The 24,549-nt window shown below is 36.7% G+C and overlaps 1 protein-coding gene across 4 annotated transcripts in view; it reads right to left on the reverse strand.

Annotated features, from left to right (window-relative positions):
- The window catches only part of PTPRF (protein tyrosine phosphatase receptor type F), a 496,653-nt gene that overhangs the window by 360,927 nt on the left and 111,177 nt on the right, over positions 1-24,549 (reverse strand). The window lies entirely within an intron of this gene.

Genomic DNA, 24,549 nt, shown 5'->3' on the forward strand with positions numbered 1-24,549 from the left:
ACTTCAGTATTCCCTGTAGGTCTCTAGTACCTATAGGGAGAGGGAGTGCCCTATGCACACAGATAACTATAGGATAACTCAGTATTCCCTGTAGGTCTCTAGTACCTATAGGGAGAGGGAGTGCCCTATGCACACAGATAACTATAGGATAACTCAGTATTCCCTGTAGGTCTCTAGTATCTATAGGGAAAGGGAGTGCGGTGCACACAGACAGCTATAAGATAACGTAAGTATTCCCTGTAGGTCTCTAGTACCTATAGGGAGAGGGAGTGCCCTATGCACACAGACAGCTATATGATAACTTCAGTATTCCCTGTAGGTCTCTAGTACCTATAGGCAGAGGGAGTGCCCTAAGCACACTGACAGCTATAGGATAACTTAAGTATTCCCTGTAGGTCTCTAGTACCTATAGGGAGAGGGAGTGCCATATGCACACAGACACCTATAGGATAACTTCAGTATTCCCTGTAGGTCTCTAGTACCTATAGGCAGAGGGAGTGCCCTATGCACACTGACAGCTATAGGATAACTTAAGTATTCCCTGTAGGTCTCTAGTACCTATAGGGAGTGCCCTATGCACACAGACAGCTATAGGATAACTTCAGTATTACCTGTAGGTCTCTAGTACCTATAGGGAGAGGGATTGCGGTGCGCACAGACACCTATAGGATAACTTAAGTATTCCCTGTAGGTCTCTAGTACCTATAGGGAGAGGGAGTGCCCTATGCACACAGACAGCTATAGGATAACTTCAGTATTCCCTGTAGGTCTCTAGTACCTATAGGGAGAGGGAGTGCCCTATGCACACAGACAGCTATAGGATAACTTCAGTATTCCCTGTAGGTCTCTAGTACCTATAGGGAGAGGGAGTGCCCTATGCACACAGACAGCTATAGGATAACTTCAGTATTCCCTGTAGGTCTGTAGTTCATCTGGGAGAGGGAGTGTCCTGTGCACACAGACAGCTAGCACTACCCTGGGTGCTGAACCAAAAATGGGCCAACTTTACATTCCTGCTTTTTCAAATAAAGATACCAAGAGAATGAAGATAAAAGGAGTAAATTAGAAAGTTGCTTAAAATTGCATACTCTGGGGTCTATTTATGTATGTGCGGACAGACATGATCCGCTATAGCGAATCATGTCCGCCGCACATCGATAAATGCCGACAGCATACACTGCCAGCATTTTCTGGTGAACTGCTGGTGCAATACCACCCCCTGTAGATTTGCGGCCAATCGGCCGCTAGCAGGGGGTGTCAATCAACCCGATTGTATCATAAATACTGGCAATCAACCCAATCGCTTCATAAATAGACCCCCATAGCTGAATCATGAAAGATAAAAATTTGGTTTCATATCCCTTTAATTTTGACTTTGCTGTCACTTTAAAAAGTGTCTTATAACATGACATATGGAGAATTTGAAAGTGACTATTAGTGTAAAAATTTCTGCCTAATTTACGGTCAACCTCAGCTAGTAGTTTCATGATTCACAGATTCTTGGAAAGTGAGCAGTATGCAAAGTTTTCATTCCACACATCTCTCTAACGACTATGAAGACTGGCAAGAGAAGTTTCTGAGAAAAAACAACTTGTAATTAATTTATTTTAACTATTTATTTGCTGCCAATTATTGCACAGCCCTTGGCAAAACAGACTAATTTCAAGTAGTACGATTTAATCTGATGCCAGAAATAAACTACAAAGAAAAGGCAGTGGTATGCACTATTTGGCAGGAAAATCTGTAGAAATAAATACACAGAGCATCTTATCTCCAAATTCCAGAGAACGGCGGCTAAAAAAAAATTAAAGTTTTTTTTGTTGTTGCAAAATGACTTGCTATCATGTGCAAGAGTTACAACTGCTTGTATCTGCCCTCGGGTAAAAGAGCAGAACAATATAGTCTTTTTTCATTTTATTTTTAAAACCCCACACAAGACTTGTTCAGCACTCACTCTACAACATAATTCCAGGTGTATTATCAATAAATAAGAGAGTGATTCGTTTGGTAGATAGAAAGAATTAGACTTCTGCAGCAGCGAAAATTTTGTTTTTTAAGACTGCCAAATAGAGCAGCAGCCGAATACTCGTGAAAACTAATTTTCACAAATATTCGTCTGCTGCACTATTTGGGGGTTCGTACAGTTTTAAAGAAAACAGATACTGAATATTTGTGAAACTTTACATTTACTTTTGTTAAAAGGACACTGAACCCAAATTTTTTTTCTTTCGTGATTCAGAAAGAGCATGAAATTTTAAGCAACTTTCTAATTTACTCCTATTATCAAATTTTCTTCATTCTCTTGGTATCTTTATTTAAAAAGCAAAAATGTAAGTTTAGATGCCGGCCCATTTTTGGTGAACAACCTGGATTGTTCTTGCTGAATGGTGGATAAATTCACCCTCCAATAAACAAGTGCTGTCCAGGGGACTGAACCAAAAATTGGCTGGCTCCTTAGCTTTTTCAAATAAAGATAGCAAGAGAACGAAGAAAAAATGATAATAGGAGTAAATTAAAAAGTTGCTTAAAATTGCATGCTCTATCTGAATCACGAAAGAACAAATTTGGGTTCAGTGTCCCTTTAAAGAAATATAAATGTTCTTTTGCTACCAGTGTAGCTTTTTATACTTACCTCTAGCCTACTAGAGAGTTGCGCTAATCCTTACCCTACTTGACAGAGCCCCGGGCCACGGATAATAGGAGGCATAACGTGGGGTATTCCAGGGCCTGCACTAAAGAACCTTCTCCTTTAACGCAGGCACTGGGATTCGCTGAGCTAAGCCTCCTATTTGTGTGGCCCGACCGCGCCATAACACTAAGTACAGCTCGCTCCTGCTGTCAGACAGAGCAGTAGCGAGCTGCACTGTGTATAATGGCGCGGTCGGGCAGGGCTGTGACTATACAGCTGGCCCAATGCGCTGTGTAAAAAAAACAGACCCGCTCAGCAGAGTACAGAGAGCGGGTCTGAAAACGGACCTATTTTAAAAAAAATAAAAGGGAATAAAAGGGTTTATAACGATAACACTAAAATGATATTATATAATTCTGCACTATGTGCAGAATTATATAACATTATTTTTTAGGTTTACTGTCCCTTTAAGTTTAGTTGGTGCATTTGTATTTTTGTAATGAATTCACTTTCAAAAAGAAACAAATTTACAAGTCTAGACATATTTTCTGTTTTCAATGATTAAAGGCAAATTAAAGGGATGAGAGAGTAAAATTGAATCTTTAATGATTCACAGAATGTCATTTTACAGGGCTTTTCAATTTACTTCTATTTTCAAATAAACTTCATTTCCTTGGTAACCTTTGTTGAAAAGCATACCTAGGAAGGTTTAGGACAAGCAAGACTCTACTGGGAGCTGGCTGATGATTGGTGGATCCACATATATACCTCTTGTTTCTTGGATGATTTGACCGTTATGTCCTAGCTACTTAAAGGGACATAATACACATTTTTTTATTTCATGATTTAGACAGAACATACAATTTTAAACAACTTTCCAATTTACTTCTATTATCTAATTTGCTTCAATCTCTTGATATCCTTTGTTGAACAAAGATGCCTCATTTAATTGGTTCCCCATGTGCATTAACATTTCTTCAACAAAGGATATCTAAAGAATGAAGCAAATTAGATAATAGACGGAAATTGGAATGTTGTTTAAATTTCTCCTTCTGAATCGCGAAAGAAAATAAATTGGGTTTCATGTCCCTTTAATAATAAAAAAGTAGGTCTCCAAAAAAAACCAGTACAAACATATTTCTACCTAACATCTTTTCCATTTTTATTTTTTTAGACTCAATCCCAATGGGTATAATAATAAAATAATAGTAAGAGGCATTAGGTACTATAATAATAATAATAATATGACACCAGTTTGCACTTTGTTCTACAAGAATGATTAAGGTAATATATTAGCAAGACCATTACCGTCTGATAAAAATGCAGACTGGCAATTTTCTGCAACATCTTTATTATCAATTGCTCACCAAATGCTGCAAGTACTTGTCAATTCTAATCAATCAAGGTTAGCCTTTATTTTGTATCTGTGAGTAAAAGCATAGGGCAAGGAGCTACACATATACGTCATGCTAATCCCCTTACTCGCACTGATCTGGATAAATATAATGAGCAGCCTATTAAACCAAGAGTCTTCCCTATGATGAATACAGCAAAGTTACTTGAAAGATGCCGGCACATTAGCATGTTATGTTATGAAGGATCTAATTAAGCTGAGATCTATGATTATCAGAATAAACAGTGACTGTAACAGATTAAGTTACGTTGATGGTTTATTCCTCTCTCACAATATGCACTCAGCTCTGAGAGGAAAATAAAAAAATGCCGAAAGAAAAAATCTGGGAAATGACAAAATGTGCTCACTGCAGATGTGAGTAAAATAGGACATAAGTGACATCTCTTATAGGGGTATGTTTCTGCACATTCATTAAAAATAATGAACAATGGCCTTGTTTGCTCTTTGTGATGTCTGAGGAAAATCTGATTTATTTTTTGTTTGTTTTTTGGAAAAAAAAGTTTGCGTAAGTTTCAAAAATTTGAATATTAACATTTGAATGTTCATTTTTTTTAATGCCTGTGTCTGCTGCTCTTTCACACACATGATAAAACAAACATACATAGACACACGTGGGTGTTTGTATATGTGTGTGTATGCATTTGTGTGTGGGTGTGGGTGTGTTTATGTGTGGGCGTATGTATTTGTGTGTGTGTATGTGTTTGTATGTTTGTGTGTGGGTGTGTTTCTATGTGTGTGCGTATGTATTTGTGTGTGTGTATGTGTTTGTATGTTTGTGTGTGGGTGTGTTTCTATGTGTATGTGCGTATGTGTGTGTGTGCATGTGTTTGTATGTGGGTGTGTGTATTTGTGTGTGTGTGTATGTGGGTGTGTTTGTATGTGTGTGTGTGTTTGTGTGTGTGTATGTGGGTGTGTTTCTGTGTGTGTGCGTTTGTGATATGTGGGTGTGTTTGTATTTGTGTGCTTATGTATTTGTGTGGGTGTGTTTGTGTGTGCGTATGCATTTGTGTGTGTGTGCGTGCAAATGTATGTGTGTAAATGTGTATGTGTGTGTGTAAAACAAAGTTATCAAGGACTGTTGAGTCACATAACCAACGAAAGCCAAAACAAAGTGAATTTAAGAATATCTCTCGCCATTTTAAGTATAACAAAAGTATTAGGATTTGGTTAGATGAACATACAAGGCCATAAAACCTCTCAGGACAGAGACAGAGACAATGTCCTCTAGGACAGATGTTCATTGGTAAATGTTACTGAAACTGCAAGGGAAACATGGTGGGCAATCAGGGTGTGCATTGTCTGTCAGGTGTTTTAAGGCTGTAGCTGAGAGGTTGTGCTGTTTGTGATTGGTTTGACACACTTGCAGAGGGCGGATACTGGTTTGATTAATTAAGTGGCCAGGAAAGGTTTAACTGTTTGATATGTGCGGCTGAAATGTATGTGAGTGCGTATGCATTAGGTGTTTGTTAAGCCTTCCAGGGACTTATGCTAGTTTTTAACTGTGCACAAGGGTTGCAGCACCTGCCTATGTGTGGCAAGCTGAAAATGGAGACAAATATATCCATTCTGTGTGCGTAAGTTCATGCGCTGCTTTTGTGATACAGACTGCCTATGCCAGTTCTATGTTAGTCTAAGGGTGTAAAAAATGTGCACGCCATGAAAAATCTCCGCGCAGAACTTGTGTTCTGCGGCTGGGTTTGCGATTGCCTGATGTGCGGAAAAAAATGGCAACGATTGTTTTTATGCACGCCGCCAAGTATATGATTGAGTTGGTCATGTTTATTGCTGCCACTCACTGTGCACCAGGCCTATTTTGTTGCTACCTGCAAGCTAGTACTTCCTTGTGACATCCCTTCTTGACGTGTTACTGGGAGCAATAGCATCACATTTCCCTTGAATTCTAAACACTTTGTTTCAAGAAACTGACACAGGTATATGAAACCTAAATATGTAGATCTAAATATATTATCTTACTTTTTTTTGTATAAAACCTCAGCTATCAGTGTCTGAACTAGAACAAGGGATTCTGGGTAACAATATGTTAATGAGATTCGCAAATAAACCCCCTTTTCTTGCTATATACCTCTATCTTTCTCTATTTTTTCCCAGCAACATATTCTGTGCAGAAAGATACAAGAGGAATTACACAGGGCTTGGCAAATCTGGTTCTGCAACTTGTCCATCTACAGGTATCAGTAGAAATGAATTCAAGTTTGGCTCCTACAAAAGGCCATTCTGGTCCCTCAATTTTCTGATTGGCACCTAAATATGTTCTAAGATTTGTCAGCCCCTGGCTTAGGGATTTGGCAGCAAAACGTTTTGTTAAATAAAATTAAACTGACAAAATATATTTACGTTCCCACATACTGAGCACACTTTAAATGTTATCTATTTTCATCTTGTATATGATCACTTTTTTATTCCTGCATGTGCTAAAGCAATCCAGCATTGCAGGGGCTTGATTAGAATGAGATAATATAACAGTTAGGAGCCAAATTCTGCTCAGCATCTGTATTTGGAGGAGGAGAACCAACACCTGGATTTTAGATAGGATGTCTGGTCATTAACCCTTTGGGTCCCACAAGCAGCTATGGAACACAGTCTGCATTTTTATCAAAACCAAAACAGTGCAGAATATTTTATAAACAAAGGCCCCTGAAGCAAGGAAAGAAATTAAACAATAAAATACATAAACTGTTCAGTTAACAAGAACAACATTTGCTGGGAATTCAGATTAACGTAGAAGAAATCTCATTAACTAGCGGAAATATGGACGAGAAATTGTAGAGAGGAAAAAAAAAGGATGTTGGTAACAGGGAGATTTATACCCCCTGTCGAAAGGCTCCAAGAATCACAGTGTAAAATGAAAATGCTAAACTCTGAATACCGGGGAGAAGATGAGCAAGCTTCAGTAGAGTACAGATAAGGAGGGACTGATCCTTTGAGAGTCCAGATAGAAAATCCTATAAACCAAAAGGAACTGACAGCGTAAAGGGGACACAGGAGAAATGTGCTTTAATATAACTTATGTAAAAGCAATTTCATCACACTATGTGCAGCATACATTTACTAAAAAAATAGATTTAAAATCTGTTGCAGTCTGCTAATGGTCTAACTGTGTCTGTTCAATGAACTGAGCTTAATGGCATAAGAAGAGATCAAACTATCACATGATAATGTTGTTTTTTTTAGATTTTTTTTGTAAAACTAGGTTGGCATTAACTCCTTGGCTCCTAGACCTTTGAAGCAAAGGGTTGGAGCTTTCTGTGGAAATAAAAATATTTAACCAAAAATCTCATGATCTCAAGGAACAAGTATAAAGGTTCTTCTATGAATAAGCTGGCTATGGGCACATACCTTGCTTCTGTCCAGCTCTTGTTGCCTTACAAAAAGGATGCTGGGAATTATAGTGCTCTGCTATAACTTGCCCCTATGTGGGAAATGAAGGGTCAGTGCAAGCTAGGGTCACTTGTAAAGAAAAGTCTTCAAGCAAGACAACCAATCAGTTTTCTCAAGGATTAAAATACATTTGCTGTATTTGTTGTTGTAAAAGAGACTATTTAAATATATAAAGCTATTGGTGAGGAGTTATCAATCAGGAGGTGATTTTTTTGTGCACAATTTACTTGAGAATTAATTGCTCATTGGCTCATGACGACCTCTTACATTTCTATTGGTTGCTAGGGACACTACATATACAAACAAGGCATTTTTATTAAGCACACTAAAATACGTATTATATATATTGAAATACCCTCTTTTCGATGTAATAAAGACCAAAATAAAAATTAAATGCCCTTATTCCTTCAAGCATTGTATTATTGTATGACTGTCCCTTGCTAAGAATATGTTGAATCCCCACAAATGGGTTAAGATATATACTTATACGTGTATGCTTCTAATTAATGCATGAAAGGAGATAGCTGTTGATTGGTGGCTACCTGAGTATGGTGCTCCTGATTGGCTCTTCAGCCATGTGCTACTTAGACTACAGTAATTTTAGCTATGTTTTTAACCCCTCTATAGGGGTTTTACACATTTATTCACTAAGGAATATTAGTACAAAAATAAAATGATATTAGGAATTATACCATTGTATTATTATAACTGCGTCTTTAATGCCAGTTCTCTAAAATTCCCGTTCCAGACTCCAAAAATCTTTCCCTCCTACATCAGTTATCAGGCGTATTTGTTCTTTCACTCCCATATGTTCATCTCATGTTCACTCTGGCAGCAATTTAATATTTCTTTGAGGAATCTGGAATTCCCAATAGTCATGAAATTAGGTTTCTTGTTTCATGTCACTGAGCACAAATGCTACAAGTGAGTGACATTTCCACTTAGGAAAGATGTGCACAGGTTGGAACAGAAGTTTACAAGGCTCAGGCATGAAATAAAATAAGGTATTTATACAATAGTTTTAGTTGCAGAGAACAACAGAATGTTATTGTAGGAACTAAATATAAGAAAAAAGAAGAATTGTTCCAAATTTTAATACATTTTCTTCAATTACAAGGTTCACTGGAAAGGACAAAAAAAAGCTGCCTTTGTGGTTGCATATCTTTGTTGATGTGTATACCTAGCTAAGCTAGTGGGGTTTCACAAAACTATTACAGCCACAGAGCTAGGAAAAAGCACAATCAGTCGAAGCAATGAAAGACTTATACTGCTGTACTGAATGGTGGAGACCTGGAACGATCTTCCAGTAAAAGTGGTATCTGTTGTTACAGTCAGGGGACTTTAAAATGTTTTGAAAGAAACACATGACACTGTGTACCCTATAGGCAACTCTTTAACACAGTAGCTCTACATTTTCAATAAAAAAATGCCTTTCTCCAATCATGGAGAGGGATTTAGTTGAATGTACACTAGTCTTTTTGCACATGTTAAATTCATTAAAGGGACAGTATACTATAAAATTGTTTTTCCCTTAATGTGTTTCCAATTACTTTTTTACCAGCTGCAGAGTATAAAATGTATGAGATTTGCTTTTTTAATGCTTATTTGTGCATATGAATTATACATACAGTCGTAAACAGGAGTACAGGAGTAAACTGGAAACTTTTTTAAATGTTATGCTCTGTCTGAATCACAAAAGAACATTTTTAACCAAGTACATTTTATTTCCCCAAAAAAATTTCATGCATTTTATGACAATGTAAGATTTTTTAATAATAGAGTTCTTCTGACATTTTTCAGTATTCATCTAATCTTAACACGGTCACAGAATTAATGATCATTACAGCCAAAATATATGAAAGAAACCAAACTATTTGGTTAAAAATTGGACTGGTAGCAACTTTGGATATTTCTGGCATTTTGTTAACAAAAATATAGAAACTTTCCAAGCTACAATATCCAGTGAAACAAATAGCAGCCTGTTTTCTGGCAAAGCCGCAGGGAATAGCACAAAGGATCCTTCTCACTAATCCAGACAGACAGGGAGAACATACCTGTCACAAAATGCAGGGAAATAAACTTTTAATCCGCTGATGGTTATTTTTGTCCACACTGCTGGAGGGATTTCTATGGCATACAAATAAGGAGTCTGTGCTGGAATTCTTCTTTTTTTTTTTGTATCTTAAAGAAAATTACTTTAATTTGAAGGTAAAATAGTAGGGGTGTGGTCTTTAGTTTTAATTAACAAAATGATATCTGTGGAATTGGTTTGGCAATTCCTTTGTTTTGTCACAATGATGATGGAAAGAAATGAGAACTTATGAAACCCATTTGTCATTAAATAATTCTACAGCTAGAAATGCAATAAATGTAACATGAAATACAATGCACAGATAATGATTGATTTGGTGTCTGGAGTCATTCTAGGGCTGCATACAGTATATATATGGGTGTAACTAACTTGGAAGTTCTCAATGTTAAATCTATATACACAACAAAAGGAACACTACCCAGATACACATATATTACATGAAATCTTAGTGTACTTTATAAAGATATTTAAAAGGACAAAGGATGAGTAATAGAATGCTTGCGGAGAACTATGCTGGATTGGCAATGCACTGCTATCCTGGGCCGAACATGTGGCTACACACATATCCCACCCCTGATTGGCTAGGGGGCTGTGCTCAGCTCAGGACCAGTAAAGTGTAGTCGGTTTGAAGCAGATTTTAACCATGTGTTTAACACTTTTGCATGAATTAAACATATAGTTCTCTTTAAAGAATTAGAGCATTTTATCATCTTCTCTTTGGGTTAGATTTATCAAGCCCTATTCTCCACTTTGACTGCAAGTTCGCACAAGAGACCCTGCAGTCAGGATTTATCATGCAGTGGTCATCAGGCCACTGCTTCCCAGCCCTATTCTCCCCCTCATAGGGGGCGCGGTTGCACGCGAGCGCAAAGGAGTGCTAGTCAGGGTCGGCCCACCCAAATGGAATGCTGTGCCCCCCAGGCTCGGCGCTTGCAGCAAGCTAAGTAACCGCCTAATTGGATAGCAGTGATTTTTTTTTTTTTTTTAAAAAAAACATTTTAAAAGTGACGGAACTTCGAGGGTCCCAAAGGTTGCATAAACCATTTGCGGCCATCAGACCCTGGAGATCCGCCACTTAGGAGGGCCCAGCACCACCGTTTCCTTTCCCTCTAAGGTGCCAGCAGTCAGTGCTGGTAAAAGCTCCTCCTCCACCCTAAAGCACGCACTGCGCTCGGTCACCCACCAGCACTCATGGCCTGATCTCTCAACATCTGCACCGCCACAGATATGTCAAATGTAACTCCTGCACCACCACCACAGATATGTCAAATGTAACTCCTGCACCACCACCACAGATATGTCAAATGTAACTCCTGCACCACCACCACAGATATGTCAAATGTAACTCCTGCACCACCACCACCACAGATATGTCAAATGTAACTCCTGCACCACCACCACAGATTTGTCAAATGTAACTCCTGCACCACCCCCAGAGATATGTCAAATGTAACTCCTGTACAGCCAGACATCTAATAAATGTAACCCCTGCACTGACATAAATCTGGTAAATGTAACCCCTGTACTCCTTGAGATCTGATAAATGTTAACCCCTGGACTGCCACAGTAGTATTGTGACTCTCATACATGCTTTGTAAATGCGTGCCCCCTCGTGGAAAAAAAATGTCCCCCCATTTCATTCATTCTGGAGCCGACCCTGGTGCTAGTGTGCAATGGTAAATGTGGGGAGTGGATTTCTGCCCACCAGAGGATATCTATCTATCTTATTATCTAGTATTTATCCTTTACCCATCTCTCTTTCTGTCATTTTTTTTAAAATAAATTATTTCTACCAGCTACTCCACGCTGGGCAGGTAGCACAGTGCAGACCATCTGACTGCATTATACTGTGTAGCTACAAGACTGTACATTACTTACTACAAACAAAGCTAATGTCTTGCCCTGAGTTTCTCATACATCAGAAAATTAATGGTAACCTGTTCACATGGCAGAGCACAAAGCAAAAGCCTTTTCCAGAATTGCTGCTCTGAATCACGCTGCTGGCAGAACATTAAAGAGTTCAGCTGCTCAATCTGGAAACACGGCCACAAAATGAATTCATGCTCGTGATGATACGAATAAGTCTCCTGAACCGACGTTACCACCCAAGACGGAGCTGCACATTCCAACATGTTTACCCTAATAACAAGGGAGAGAGAACCTATGGAGGAAGAGAACGCAGAATAAAATGATCACGGCTGATGAGGTGCGTGCGCTCTAAGGGTCAGAATCCCCCTGAGTTTTGGTTCTCTAAGCTCTTAACAATTACACGGATTGTTTGCCAATCACCTCCACTTAATGTACCTGGATTAGTTCAATGAACAGAAGCAAACACAAGCTGCGAAAATGAGTTAGGTTGAACGAGTTATTACAATAAGGGTGCAATGGTTACAGTGCAGGAATAAAATGGTAATTTCAAGTCTCCTCTTGTTCTCTTTTGTTTCTGTTTATACCAGATAAAACCATACAATGATTACACAAATGTATTTATGGCACCCTTTTTACATAAGGGCTGTAAACATGGGGCGGCTGGATTGTAAAGCCACTATAAAGTAAAGAGAATCTAAATGGTAGTTTTTTTTTTTAACATTTACATGATGTATAACCAGCAATTAAAGGGACACTAAAGTCAAATGATAGTTTCATTATTCAGAGCATGTAATTTAAAAAAAACAACAAAAAAACTTTCCAATATACTACCATTATCAATACGAGCACGTTATTTTTATATGCACACTTTCTGAGGCTACAGCTCCTACTGTGCACGTACAAAAGTGCACAATATGTACGCATGTTCATTTTGTGATTGGCTGATGACTGTCACATGATACAACTTGGATTAACTTTGAAATTTGCTAGAAAATATTCTACTGCTCATTTCAAATTCAAAGAAAGTGCTATTGCATTGCCTTTTTATTTTGTGTTTGTCAATTATTACATTTTACTGTATTTAGAGGTATTTTAAAGAGACAAAAGTCAAAAGTAAACTTAAAGGGACACTCAATCAAAATTAAACTTTCATTATTCAGATAGAGCATGCCATTTTAAGCAACTTTCCAATTTACTTCCATTAACTAAATGTGCAGTCTTTTTATATTTAAACTTTTTGAGTCACCAGCTCCTACTGAGCATGTGCAAGAATAAGTGTGTATGCATTTGTGAATGGCTGATGGCTGTCACATGGTACGTGTATGCATTTGTGATTGGCTGATGGCTGTCACATGGTACAGGGGGAGTGGAAAAAGACATAACTTTTAAAATTGTCAGAAAAAAAATCTACTACTCATATGAAGTTCAGACTAAGTGCTATTGCATTGTCTTGTTATCTTGCATTTGTTGATTATGCAAATCTACTGTGTTGACTGGTCCTTTAATTCCTTCCACTTTCCTGGACGATATCCGGATACCTTAATGCCAGGGTAACATTCCAAAACCCAAACAATAGGAATATATATATATTTATAGTTCAACTATATTTTGTCTTTACTTGTTGGCTGCAACCAGAGTACATTGATTTAGTTTAAAAAAAGTTGCATTTGTATTTCATACCATATGGGCATTACACATAAAAGTAGCTGAATGGTTTTCTCCCTTCCATTTTAGGCATTTGCCATCACTAAAGCAAATGCTGACAGTTTGGTATCAGGAAGTATCTATCAATCCCTATTAAACTTTATATTGAAAAGGTTATGAATGTATTTTTTTCTTGCAAGGTCTTACTCTGAGGCAGACAATAAAACAGAGAAAAGAGCTAGAAACGGGAAGGGGGAGGACCTAAAACACCAAAAAGACACAGCAAATGTACGAGCAATGCTTATTATCCTGACAGCTTCACTGCTCTGAAAATAGAATACAAGATCTGAAAATTCAGACCAGCCTGCTCAGCATTCAAGATTCAACTTGTGTTAACATTTCTTTGTAAAGATCTGCCAAGCTGCATCCCACAGTATGAGGCTTTGAGTGAAACGCTGCCACTTTCACAAAAATCCAATCAATTTGGTTTCAGCTCATTTATCATTTTAACCTTTTTCCGTTTCTGTAATGATTCTTGATATCAAGAGAAAATAATAATGTGAAAAGGGCCGTCTCTTCATTCCTCACGGATTGTTTCTCTCTACAAAGGGACGAAGAACCTATGGTTACATGAAGGAACTGGCAGTCCTTCTTTGTGCCCCAATTTAATAAGGCCAAAACCCCAATTAACCAAAGACACAGAATACAAAAACTAAATTATGTACATAATAAAAGTATTGGAGAGCAAATGTAACCTGATACTATCTAGTTCTTGTAAGAAAATATCTCAATACCCAATAAAGTCTTCACAACTCACAAAAACCACTAAACTCTCTCTTCATTGGCTCTGTTACTAATATAATAAGTTGACGATATGGAAGACTAGAGCAGTCTAAGGTGTCTAATATTTTCATCTGGTTTTGGTTCTAAATAAATTGAATAAATATGTTTAGTGAATATTAAAAACTATAGAGTAATTTGTGTCTGTGACATTATCACAAAGCAACTATGTATCTCGGCGAATATCGTCCCATTGAGATTGTCAGTTTCGGTAAAACGTGTCACTTTTAAAACAGTGAATTGTGATCTTAGTGCTACGGGTCAGCTGTGCTTTATTGTGGTCACAAAACCATAAACAAATAATGGTTATAGGGCCCCATTTATTAAGCTGTGGATTCATATTCAGGGTCTTATTGATCCAGGCTCACCGCAGATACTTAAAGGGACAGTCAACACCAGAATTTTTGTTGTTTTAAAAGATAGATAATCCCTTAATTACCAATTCCCCAGTTTTGCATAACCAACACAGTTATAATAATACACATTTTTACCTCTGTAATTACCTTGCATCTAAGCCTCAGCAGGCGTCCCCCTTATTTCAGTTCTTTTGACAGACTTGCATTTTAGCCAATCAGAGCTAACTCCATGGTAAATTCATGTGCATGAGCTCAATGTTATCTATATGAAATACGTGAACTAATGCCCTCTAGTGGTGAAAAACTATCAAAATGCATTTAGATTAGAGGCGGCCTTTAAGGTCTAAGAAATTAGCATATGAACCTCCTAGGTTTAGCTTTCAACTAAGAATACCAAGAGTACAAAGCAAAATTGGTGATAAAAGTAAATTGGAAAGTTGTTTAAAATGACATGCCCTATTTGAATCATGGAAGTTTTTTTGGGACTTGACTGTCCCTTTAACCTATATGCCACCTAAAGGGTGGCAGATTTCAATCATTCTGATCTGGATGATTGAAGGCCGCATAAGCAAGGGGCGGCATTACACAAGCTCGCCGCAAGCGACAAGGTTTGTGATAGAAAACCTTGTCCATCTGGCACATGATAAATAGGGCCCATTTAGATGTATTGAAAGCAAAGCTTAGCCTGATTAAAATGTGTAGATGTGGTTTCTAAAATGATATTAGTTGTATGAATATGTAAGGAATAATTGTAACATTTTAGTTTCATTTTAATAAAAGGCACTGCCATGTTGTATCTAAGTTATTTTGGTTTAAGAAAAACAAACCAACCAAAAAAAAAACTGTTACTTGATCATGCTTAGGCCAATTAGGGCTGGTTGTAAATGAGCTGAAAATAAAAAAATCTCAGAGATAAAAAACCCCATTTCTTTTCTTTCATGATTCGGATAGAACATGCAATTTTAAGCAACTTTCTAATTTACTCCTATTATTAATGTTTCTATGTTCTCTAGGTATCTTTATTTGAAAAGCAGGAATAAAAGCTAAGTAGCCTGCCCATTTTAGGTTCCAGGGAGCCTAAAGAAAAAATATAAAGACTGCGAGCTGCAGTCAGCGTGCGACTTGTAATCTCTGCGATTGTTTTTACATAAAAAGTTAAATGAATGGGAAGCGCATGTTTGTGTACAACATATTTAAATATCTGTTGCTCACTGGCTGATAAGCATAACTTCTGCAAAGTAGACATGGACAGATTTCTATAAAAACAAAAACTAGTTTTATTCAAGAAAATACCCTTTATACATAGATACATATAAATACAAAATGACTTCAATGTCCTATTGAGACTTTTTTGAAACTGTATATCTTTTAATAGACCTAAACTATTCAGTGGGTGTCATGTTTAGTTCAAGGAAGGGCAACACTTTGGCTTTTTATAAGGGGGCTATTGTTATCCCTTTGTGAATATCTCACAGATCTGCTGGTGTCTGACAAATCTACAGATGAGGTCATATCTGCTGTACCATATGTATATAGCTGATGAAATGAAACGTTACCTAATGATTTGCATTACTAGGTGTCAGACACGGAGGTAAAGCTATATTATTGTTACACATGCAAGAAAAAGGAATATGTCTTAGGCTAGACAAATTATAGACCAGGAGCTGGCGTCTTGTCACAGTTATACAGATGAGGAGAACCCGCCCTAATTACCATGACATGACAATACTAGGGAGCTGTGCAGGCATGTCAGAATCTCCCCTCTAACAATAGCGCATACTAGCATATGCCGCTCCTTACAAATGTAGCTCTGAATGCCAGACGCATTGCGTTATGTTTCTGAGGCTGGTACATGTACGTATAAATGGTTTACTACATCCAAAAGAAATGAGAATTATTTGTTATTTGATTAATTATTCCAGAGTATGTTATCATTTTTTTTAGAGTTTTATTTCTAAAAAACAAATTCCTATGTTCACCATGTGTTTAACCCCTGATATAGCCGTTGAGTCAAAGAGAACCAGCATACTTAAAGGGACAGTCTACACTAAAATTGTTATTGTTTAAAAAGATAGACAACACCTTTACTACCCATTCCCCAGCTTTGCACAACCAACATTGTTATATTAATTTACTTTATAACAACAGCCTCTTATCACGTGCTTTTTTATTTCCTTTTCACAACAGGAGACTGCTAGTACATGTGGGCCATATAGATAACATTGTGCTCACGCCTGTTAAGAGTCAGCATAACACAGCACTAAATGCAAGTCAATAGATAATAAATAAAAAGTCATGTGATCAGGGGGCTGTCAGAAGAGGCTTAGATACAAGGTAATCACAGAGGTAAAAATAATATTAATAGAACTGTGCTGGTTGTATAAAACTGGGGAATGGGTAATAAAGGGATTATCTATCTTTTAAAACAATAAACATTATATGGCAGACTGTCCCTTTAAAAGGACATGAAACCCCAAATTTGTATTTTATAATTTACATAGAGCATACAATTTTAAACAACTTTTCAATGTACTTAAAGGGACAGTCTACCATAGAATTGTTTTTGTTTTAAAAGATAGATAATCCCTTTATTACCCATTCCCCAGTTTTGCACAACCAACACAGTTATATTAATATACTTTTTACCTTTGTGATTACCTTGTATCTAGGAACCTTCTTCCAGCCCCCTGATCACATGACTGTGACTGTTTATTATCTATTGACTTGCATTTAGTATTGTTTTGTGCTAAATCTTAAATAACCCCCTGTGCCTGAACACAGTGTTATCTATATGGCCCACGTGTACTTTCAGCCTCTTTGTGTTGAAAAGAGATTTAAAAAGCATGTGATAAGAGGCAGCCCTCAAAGGCTTAGAAATTAGCATATGAGCCTACCTAGGTTTAGTTTAAACTAAGAATACCAAGAGAAAAAAGCAAATTTGATGATAAAAGTAAATTGGAAAGTCAATTAAAATTAAAAGTCCTATCTGAATAATGAAAGTTTAATTTATACTTGACTGTCGCTTTAGTTTATCTAAGTTGCTTTGTTCTTTTGATATCCATGTTAAAAGCATAACCAGGTAGGCTCAGGAAGCAGCATTGCATTATTGGGAGCTAGTTGCTGATTGGTGGTTGCACATATATGCTTCTTACCATTGGCTTAAGCGATGTGTGTGTTCCTGCTGCTTCAACAAAGGATAACAAAGAAGTAAGCAAGTAAATTGGAAAATCCTTTTAGATTTTATGCCCTATCTGAACCATGAAAGAAAAATCTGGGTTTCATGACACTTATTTTCTATAGGTCTGCATTTAATGTCTTTAGTTTTCTATGGGGGGGGGGGGGGGCTAAAGATTGCATTTAATGTCTACAGTTTGTTGCTACAAGCTTTTTTACATCAGGCCCATTTCCAATGGGTACATCCCTGAACTTCTTTGACAAAGAACAGCAATCTAATGTTTAAAAACAAAATATTCTAATGAAACAGGGATTATTATTTTTGTATAAGACATGTTCCTTTAACACTTTTCCCAAAGTATATCTCCTAAGCTTGGTCAAATGGATCCTCGTTTTACAAAGGTAAAAACTAAATGTTGCTACTTTGATCTTTGTTAGTGGAAATACTGATAGAAAAGGATTTGCTGTCAGTAATGTAGATGTTAAATACCTGTCACACTATTAAAGGGATGTTAAGCTAGTGCAAAAATACCATATGGTATGTCCTAATTGATTAGAGCAAGTCATGTTTGCAGGATTTTATGGTGGGTTAAAACCATATTTATCTAGGATTAATAATACAAAAATGACATGCTCTCTAACACATTGTTTTGCAATAAAATGTCCCTTTAACACAATCAAAATTTGGAATTATGTTGAAAGGGGACAAGCAAACATTATTTTACTACACACAGTTTTAACACAGCTAAAAATAACTGAATATGTCTACGTTAAAAGCTTCTGAAATGGCAAAAACATAGTACCGCAGAAAACCCATTTCCTTGAAAGTATATAAAAAAAAAACCTGCAGAATGTTATACATCAATTTCATATCCTAGAATTGTATATACAAGTTGTCATTATTTTAAAAGAACCAACACTGCTTGAGACTGAATCAGCTCTAGAACAGTTGGCATGATATGGGCTGTTAGGTTCTTTACAGTATACACAGGGCACAGTGAAGTCAAGATAAGCACCTACAATTAATACACAGGAAGCTGTCTGCCCTCTCTCCAAACTAAAGCCTGAAATATCCGACACGTGGACAATGCAGCTAAGCTTCAAATTAGTTTGTACATTTCAATTTGCTATTTCTTGGTCCCTTGTCCTTACATGCTGGCTCTTAAATGGACTCACTTGTATGCATCACACGCATTAGAGTGCACCCTGTGTATGTGCACAGACATCTCCGCAGCAACATCACACTCAGAGTGGCTGTGACATCAGGGTCTAATTATTTTGTATATGTCTTCTGCTCAGTCCTCACTTACAGACTATGCACTCCCCCTCTCTCTCCATTACTGGCCACAATGGAAGCTATTTTCATGGAATTTGTCTCGGAAATGAAGCAAAGGAAGAAGCAGAGATTCAGAAGGTTGGGTGATGAGTGGCAAAAGGTCATAAAAGTAATTGTACTGTGTATATTGCACAGGCCCAAGCTTACAACCATTACCCTTGATAGACACTGATATAAAGGCAACTCATTCAAAAAGAGTAAAGACTAAGGATACACAATCTAAAGATTCACAACTGGAAGGCTCAAAAACAATAATTACAATAACAAATCCACATCGAAAGCAGCTGCACTTGCTCACTGACTTACAGCAAATACAATTACCAAAAGGTTTAACCTCTCGACTCCCAGTGAGAGCTGTAATGCATTGCTATATACTATGCAGAGGAAAACCAGACAAAGGGTTAATATTGCTCTCATACTAGTTGTATAGTAATGGAAAAAAGAAATGAATAGATCAAAATCGAGTTGGACTGAGGGCAACTAAGCTATAAAATGTAAAACTAAAAGAAGATTACATATTACACTTGAATGAAGTTTATGTATCTGGGGTATACTCATTTTCTGAGAGAGCGATAACCAGGTCAGTCTTGTACAGAAAAACTCTGAATACTGTCAAGGAGTTCAATATGCTATTAAAGCTGGTACACAATATCTATAATATCCCCAAGATATGAAAACTCTCACACTACTTAGGTGTCAGCCTTTTGTACAAATAACAATATTTTCTCAGTACAGCTGGTGACATTTCGCAGTTGGTTATGTGGTAAAGTGGAAAATCTGTTTCTGCCTCTGGGTCCCAGGTTCAAATCCCAGCAGGACTGCTCAGGCATTTTAGCCTTCTAATAAACGAAACAAGGAGAGAGGCACCTATAATAAAGTAATAGATAATTAAAGGGACATTGTACAATAGTAAAATGCTACAGTATTTTGTTATTGCACTACCTCCTCCAGTGAGTGACATCAGAAGTAGAATATGTTTATAGACACCACATGAACATGTATTCAGCCCAGAAGAGACTTTACTTATGTCTGTAACCCACAGGCTAAACACATAATTCCAGGAAAGCAGTAGAACATTTGCATTGCACTATTGGGATTGTATGTCTCTTTAATTAAAGGTCCTATAAAAACAATAGAATTGCATAATCCACAAATGCACAAAAAGCCAATGGAATACAATACAATACAATGGCACTTACTCTGAGTTTCAAACTATCAGTAGATTATTTTCTTCCTGGGAAATGTCAATGCTTGCTTCATTTCCCTGTATCATGTGACAACTACAAGCCAATCAATGACATGTGTATACACTGTGATCTTTTGCACATGCTCAGTAGTAGCTGGTTCCTCAGAAAGCATGCACATATACTCATATGAATACACTGATCTTCTGTACATGCTCAGTAAGAGCAGGTTCCTCAGAAAGTGTGCATATAGACTTATATACTGTATGTATACACTGGTCTTTTGCACATGCTCAGTAAGAGCAAGTTCCTCAGAAAGTGAGCATATAGATTCATATGTATACACTGTGATCTTTTGAACATGCTCAGAAAGTGTGAATATAGACTCATATGTATGCACTGTGATCTTTTGCACATGCTCAGAAAGTGTGCATATAGACTCATATGTATACACTGTGATCTTTTACACATGCTCAGAAAGTTTGCACATGCTCAGTCTGAGCTGGTTCCTCAGAAAGTGTACATATAGACTCATATATGTATAAACTGTGATCTTTTGCATCTATTTTCCAAAACAAATAAACATAACCATTCAATCAACATCTTACTGACAGTAAACAGTATTAACAGTTTTGCTCTATGCAATATGGTTGGCTGTCAGTTTGGCCTGGTGCCAAGAGCTCATTGGTAAATGCTCACTAGCACATCCAAAGGATGAGAAAAATAGCTGTGTTTTAATTCACTAAAAAAGTTATATTTTCAAATAATTTCTTTAAGGCAGCAAATATATAAAATGCAAAACAAACACAAAGTATCAAAATCGGCTATTGGGTGTCCCTTGTATCTTATTCCTGGTGTAGATGTGTATTCATGGATTTATTTAACCCTTTAAGGACACAGCTTTCAGTTTGCTCAATTGTTTTATGACTGAAAAATTCTGTCATATGTCCTTAAGAGGTTAAAAGAAAAGTGGAAAAATATCCAGATCACAGTAAAGCATATTGACATTACAATGATCCTGAGTCAATGCTTTCCAACACAAGAGTTACACAAATATCAATAGGAGGATTCTTGTTAATTATTATTTTTTAAACAACTGTAACAAATTAAATGTTTGTGTTTTACATGCCTATTGTATATCTAAATCAGGTGTTGACAAATTTATTTGAAACCACCCAGAATACTAAGATCTAAAATACACAATTGATTAGGAGCTAAATAATGGTTTTACCTAGGGATGTGTGTATATGATATGAATCTAAAGGGTTAGTATCCAGAAGGATAGGAACTGTGTGTTTCTAAATGTGTCATATATGCAACAGAAACTGATCACTGCAAATCAAAATGGCTGCATACAAAGTAAAAGTTATCAAAATGTATACTGTTTTGCAGACCAGCAATACACCTCTTGGAAAAAAAAACTTTCCTGATTGCTATTTATTTTAGATGTTTTGCTGTGGTATAAGTTTTCAAGTTTATGCATCTTACAGTAGACTGTAGGCTCAATTTGGCTAGCTGTACTTGAGATCTTTTAAAACATAAAATGATAGGCTATTGTCCATAGTTTATTTCATGTGGTTCCCTAACAAAACCCTATCTTTCTAAGTAAAAAAGGGTTAGAGCCAGGGTGATATTCACTGCCCTGTTTATGTGATATGCAGAATGCCAGCAGGCCAGTGTTTGGCACCTGACAACGCCCTTGCATTTACTTATCTCAAGGACACAAATCTGTTTTCCAGGACACAATTTATATCCAACAAATTCCCAAGAGTGTGATGGCTTCATCTCTTTCAAACTTTTTATATTGCTTGAGTTAATCCCTGCATATAAAACCCAGATCAAAAGAAAATAAAAAATAAAAAAACTCTGCAATCAAGAGGTGGTTTTATTGACACTGGTATATCTGACGGCAAGCAGAAAGCAACGAGGTGTTGTTGGGTGGGGGTGACTTACATAGTCAGCCGAAGACCCAAATGATGAATTTAACAGATTAACATTTCTGGCAGATTAAAAGCAACCTGTAAATACCACACTGTTAATGATGCTGTAAGGTGTAAGAAGCGTAATGATTTGAGACGCTTAACCTTGATGCTTGTAACATTCAAAACACTAAGAGCTTTTCCCTCATTGTGCACCTCCTCCCATTGTCTCTCCTGCACTCTGGTATAGCCCAATTCTGTAGCAATTTCTACTTGTTTCCTTGATGTCCTAATTTCCTGCAATAATATACCTGTCATGAATAATTAAGAAATGCATTTGCAGCTGTGCTAAACCGTTGAAGATGCCTACTACGTCAGTGTTAGGATTTGCAGCCAAAGAACAGCAATCACTAAATGGTTACTTAAAGTGTTTTCACCAAGAAAATAAGAGCAGTGAATTTGGATTTTGTTTTATGGCATTTATTTACTTGTGAGTGAGGAGTGCCGGAGACAAATGGACTTAATATGTGTTTATCAAAGTGTGTTTACAAACTATCTTCCAAAGAACCTTAGAATTTGTTTTGGGGGGGATTTATGGTTTTTACACCAACTGCCTCATGATATTCTCTTCTGTATTTAAAAAAAGTGATGTATATGAATGAAGAATGCACTCTTTTGGTACCAATTTAATTTTTTTAGGGGGAGGTTTGTACTTGTGGAGAGGAGTTGTGTATGTTGAACACTAAGGGCTAGATTACAAGTGGAGCGCTAATTTATTGCGAGTCCGCAAAGGGCAAATTTGCCCATTTGCGGGCGCACAATAAATAATCAACTATTACAAGTGGCTTGCCTTCGCATTGCTGTCAACTTGTAATACCAGTGCTGGTATTACTCAGTGCAGCGCAAATATCGCTTTCACAAAAGCGATATTTAGCGATCCACTTGTAATCTGGTCATTAATACTAGAGATGTGCATTTGTTTTGTTACAAATGCAAATTCATAGTGTAAAACTGATATTTGCTTATTTTTCACAAACCTAATATCTGAATGAACTCACAAACAAAATTGAATGAAAATGAAAAAACACTGATGAAAATAATTTGCTTTCTTTAAATGACCTTTATGGGGATAAATATATTTAGTGTCCTGGAGTACCGCATAAACCCTGATCCTTCTTCTCAGAGCCCCAGAGTCAGACCCCGCTAATCGGAGAAGGTCCTTTAACGCAGGCACTTGGATACGACACGTACTATAGGTAAGTATAATACTACACGTGAACTTTTTCACATGTAGCAAAGGAACTTTTACAATTGTATACAAAAAAAATGTAAAGGTTTCACGATTATTGAATATACCAAATAGTACAGCAGACGAATATTCGGGGAGACAAATTTCCCTGAATATTAGTTCCTAAAGATTCTGACTTACCAAATGTTTTTGGTGATGCACAAGTCTATAAACACATGCTAGATATGAAGCAAAGTCTTAGAATTATACGAAGATGTATTTTTACAATTATATTAGTTGATTAAATATTGAATATATAATTGTAAATGTTTTGTTTCTATTAAATATTATGTTTAAATGTAAGTTTTACCAGTATCTATCATTCCTGCAAAACATCAGGCAATAAAAAGACTGTGTAAACAAGGCAGTGTGGAATCCCTGTTAGATAATTGCTTTAACAATCCTATGTTCCACACAAAATTTTGCCCAATATTATTTTTATTGACTGTTGTATTTATGTCCACAATTGTCCTCAGCAGGAGAAATAGATAAGGGAAAAAACTTAAACAAAATAAAAAAGTTTAAACATAGCGGCACCCATTATTGTACAGAAACTCTGTGGAATTCAGAACACCAACAATTTTTTAATTTAAATTACAGGAAAAGGGAGGCAAAATTAATAATTAAAGTATATTGAAAAGTTTTTTTAACACGTAACTAAAGATTTTATATTACAATATCCTACTGTTTAAAATCCCTTTAAGTGGGCCATAAACAGTAAATAAATGCTAGATTTAATGCAAACAAAGATTGGCCTATGAATAGTGTGTATATATAATAAATATTATATTGAAGAAATAATGGTAGAGTTTTAGTTTCTATGAAGTAATTTCATTTTTATAAAGCTATTGAGCACCACCCAGTTATCTAATTTCATCTGCTGGGGATAATTAGGGGAATGCATCTGTAAGAAAGCATCTCGTGCAGAGGTAAGTCATACCACCATAGCTCCCTACAACTTAAAGGGACACTGAACCCATGTTTTTTCTTTCATGATTCAGATAGAGCATGCAATTTAAAGCAACTTTCTAATTTACTCCTATTATCAAATTTTCTTCATTCTCTTGATATGTGTATTTGAAAATCAAGAATGTAAGTTTAGATGCCGGCCCATTTTTGGTGAACAACCTGGGTTGTCCTTGCTGATTGGACTGCACCAATAAACAAGTGCTGTCCATGGCACTGAACCAAAAATGTGCTGGTTTCTTAGCTTAGATGACTTCTTTTTCAAATAAAGATAGCAAGAGAATGAAGAAAAATTGATAATAGGAATAAATTAGAAAGTTGCTTAAAATTGCCTGCTCTATCTGAATCATGAAAGAAACAAATTGGGTTCAGTGTCCCTTTAACAAAAGCTCCCTGGGCTGAGGAGGCTGGTGACAGTCAGTTCAGGGAGATCTGGGGC

Source organism: Bombina bombina, chromosome 10 (assembly GCF_027579735.1).
Source record: "Bombina bombina isolate aBomBom1 chromosome 10, aBomBom1.pri, whole genome shotgun sequence".
NCBI lineage: Eukaryota > Metazoa > Chordata > Amphibia > Anura > Bombinatoridae > Bombina > Bombina bombina.